The sequence below is a fragment of the Aegilops tauschii genome, chromosome 3 (assembly GCF_002575655.3).
Source record: "Aegilops tauschii subsp. strangulata cultivar AL8/78 chromosome 3, Aet v6.0, whole genome shotgun sequence".
In the NCBI taxonomy this organism is placed as follows: Eukaryota; Viridiplantae; Streptophyta; class Magnoliopsida; order Poales; family Poaceae; genus Aegilops; species Aegilops tauschii.
Genome location: NC_053037.3, coordinates 470,332,687 through 470,336,604, shown reverse-complemented (window position 1 = coordinate 470,336,604; position 3,918 = coordinate 470,332,687).

Below are 3,918 nucleotides of genomic sequence, written 5' to 3'. Positions count from 1 at the left end.
TTTCGCGTGCCAACATTCCTCTTCTCCTTTTTCCTCTTCTTCTTCTTCTTCTCCTCCTCTTCCTCCCTCCTCCTCTTCCTCTTCCTCTTCTTTCTTCCTCTTCTTCTTCTTCTTCTTCATCTTCTTCTTCTTCTTCTTCTTCTTCTTCTTCTTTCTTCTTCTACTTTTCTTTCTTCTTCTCCCTCCACCTCTTCCTCCCTCCTCCTCCTCCTCCTTCTACTCTTCTTATTCTTCTAAACTAAAACTAAAACTAATCTAAAATAAACTAAACTAAAAATAAAACTAAAACTAAACTTAAACTAAAACTATAACTAAAACAGAAACTAAATTAACTAAAAGAAACTAAAACAAACTAAACTAAAAAAGAGGGGAGATCACTCACCTGCAGGGGATCGCCGGTGAAGGGGGAGGCGGCGGACCGATGGAGGGGGAGGCCGCGGCGGGTGGGGGCGGCGACGGCCCGGTGGAGGGGAGTCCGCGGCGGGTGGGGGCAGCGGCGGCCTGGTGGAGGGGGAGGCCGCGGTGGGTGGGGGCGGCGGCGGCCCGGTGGAGGGGGAGGCCGCGGCGGGACGGGGCGGGGACGGCCACGCAGGGGAGGGGAGGGGGCGGCTGGCCGGCCGCGGCGTGGCGGGCCGGCGTGGAAGGGGTGCCGCAGGGGAGGGGTGCGGGGCGACGGGGCGAGGGGGGCGGCGGCGGGTGGTGGGCCGACGGGGCAAGGGGCGGCGGGTGGTCGGGGCAACGGGGTGAGAGGCGGTGGGTGGGCGGGTGGCGGCGATGGGTGGTGGGGGTGGCGGCGGGTGGCTGGTGGCGGGGGCGGCGGCGGGTGGCGGTGGTCTTGTCGGGGTGGGGAGGACAGAAAGAGAGAGAGAGAGAGGGAGGGAGCGGGGTGGGGACCCGGCCGTTAGTTAGGTTATCTCTTTGCCGTCCGCCCCCTTTGTCGTCTGCTTTTCTGCTCTTTGCCGTCTGCTAGCAGACGGCAAAGAGGGGGGCCGTTAGGTTTTTTCTAAGCAGCTCGTTAGTGGGGCCCACCTCTCTCTTTGCCGTCCACCAGCTGACGGCAAAGATTCTTTGCCGTCCGCTAGCAGACGGCAGAGAAATGGCTGATGGCAAAGACCTTCTTTGCCATCAGCCAGTTCTTTGCCGTCCGTTTTCTGTAAGCGGACGACAAAGACCTTCTTTGCCGTCAGCCAGCAGACGACAAAGAAATGGCAGACGACAAATAAGCTAATTCCAGTAGTGTATAATGGAAAATAGACCCGGGGCCATGGGATGTCCGAATTGGACAAGGGGAAGGGGCGCGGCCCCCCCTTTCCTTCTCCCTCTCCTTCCCTTTTCCCCCTTCGAAAGAAAGGAAGGGGGGCCGATTAGGAGTAGGAGTCCTAGTCGGTTTCCCCCCATGGCGTGCCCCCTAGGCCGGCGGCCTCCTCCCCTCCTCCTTTATATATGGGGGCAGGGGGCATCCCATAGCACATCAGTTGTTCTCTTAGCCGTTTGCGGTGCCCCCCTCCACAGTTTACTCCTCCGGTCATAGCATCGTAGTGCTTAGGCAAAGCCCTGCGCGGATCATATCACCATCACCGTCACCACGCCGTCGTGCTGACGAAACTCTCCCTCGACCCTCTGCTGGATCAAGAGTTCGAGGGACGTCATCGAGCTGAACGTGCGCTGAACTCAGAGGTGCCGTACGTTCGGTACTTGATCGGTTGGATCGCGAAGACGTTCGACTACATCAATCGCGTTAAACTAATGCTTCCGCTTTCGGTCTACGAGGGTACGTGGACACACTCTCCCCCTCTCGTTGGTATGCATCTCCGAGATAGATCTTGTGTGATCGTAGGAATTTTTTTGAAATTGCATGCTACGTTCCCCAACAGGTTTCACTAGAGGCTTCTCTCTTGAAGGAAAATAATATGGTGGGTGAACAAATTACTGTCGAGCAATTGATAGAAAAGCGCAAAGTTATGACGATATCCAAGGCAATGATTATGCATATAGGCATCACGTCCGTGTCAAGTAGACCGAAACAATTCTGCATCTACTACTATTAGTCCACACATCGACCGACTCCTGCCTGCATCTAGAGTATTAAGTTCAAGAAAACAGAGTAACGCATTAAGTAAGACGACATGATGTAGAGGGATGAACTCAAGCAATATGATGAAAACCCCATCTTTTTATCCTTGATGGCTACAATACAATACGTGTCTCGCTACCCCTACTATGTCACTGGGTGAGGACACCGCAAGATTGAACCCAAAACTAAGCACCTCTCCCATTGCAAGAAATACCAATCTAGTTGGCCAAACTAAACCAATAATTCGAAGATAAATAGAAAGATATCAAATCATGCATATAAGAATTCAGAGAAGATTCAAATAATATTCATAGATAATCTGATCATAAATCCACAATTCATCGGATCTTGACAAACACATCGCAAAAGAATATTAAATCGGATAGAACACCAAGAACATCGAGGAGAACATGGTATTGAAGATCATAGAGAGAGAAGAAGCCATCTAGCTACTAGCTATGGACCCATAGGTCTATGGTAAACTACTCATGCTTCATCGGAAGGGCAATAGGGTTGATGTAGATGCCCTCCGTGATCGAATCCCCCTCCAGCAAATCGCCGGAAAAGGCCCCAAGATGGGATCTCACGGGAACAGAGGCTTGCGGCAGTGGAAATTTTTTTCGTGGATGCTTCTGGTGGTTTGGGAATATTTGGGAATTTATAAGCCGAAGATTAGGGTTAGAGGAGCTCCGAGGGACCCACAAGGCAGGGGACGCGCCCCCCTAGGGCGCGCCCTGCACCCTTGCTGTCGCCTCCGGACTCCTTTGCCTTGGTCTCCAAGGCCTACGTGTGTCTTCTGGTCCAAGAAAAATCATCATAAAGTTTTATTCCATTTGGACACCGTTTGATATTCCTTTTCTGCGAAACTCAAAAACAAGGAAAAAACAGAAACTGGCACTGGGCTTTGGGTTAATAGGTTAGTCCCAAAAATAATATAAAATAGCATATTAATGCATATAAAACATCCAAAATAGATAATATAATAGCATGGAACAATAAAAAATTATAGATACGTTGGAGACGTATCAAGCATCCCCAAGCTTAATTCATGCTCGTCCTCGAGTAGGTAAATGATAAGAACATAATTTTTGATGTGGAATGCTACCTAACATATTTATCCATGTAAGTTTCTTTATTGTGGCATGAATATTCAGATCCATAAGATTCAAAAACAAAAGTTTAATATTGGCATAGAAAGTTATCCCTACACAATAATATAGTCTGGCTATGTTCCATCTTCATCACACAAAGTATTAAATCATGCACAACCCCGATGACAAGCCAGGAAATTGTTTCATACTTTTGATGTTCTCAAACTTTTTCAACTTTCACACAATACATGAGCGTGAGCCATGGATATAGCACTATAGGTGGAATAGAATATGGTGGTTGTGGAGAAGACAAAAAAGAAGGAGATGGTCTCACATCAACTAGGCGTATCAACGGGCTATGGAGATGCCCATCAATAGATATCAATGTGAGTGAGTAGGGATTGCCATGCAACGGATGCACTAGAGCTATAAGTGTATGAAAGCTCAAAAGAAACTAAGTGGGTGTGCATCCAACTCGCTTGCTCACGAAGACCTAGGGAAATTTGAGAAGCCCATCATTGGAATATACAAGCCAAGTTCTGTAATGAAAATTCCCACTAGTATATGAAAGTGACAATATAGGAGACTCTTTATCATGAAGATCATGGTGCTACTTTGAAGCACAAGTGTGGAAAAGGATAGTAGCATTGCCCCTTCTCTCTTTTTCTCTCATTTTTTTGGTGGGCTTCGTTGGCCCATTTTTTATTTGGGCTTTATTGGCCTCTTTTATTTTTATAAAGTCCGGAGACTCAT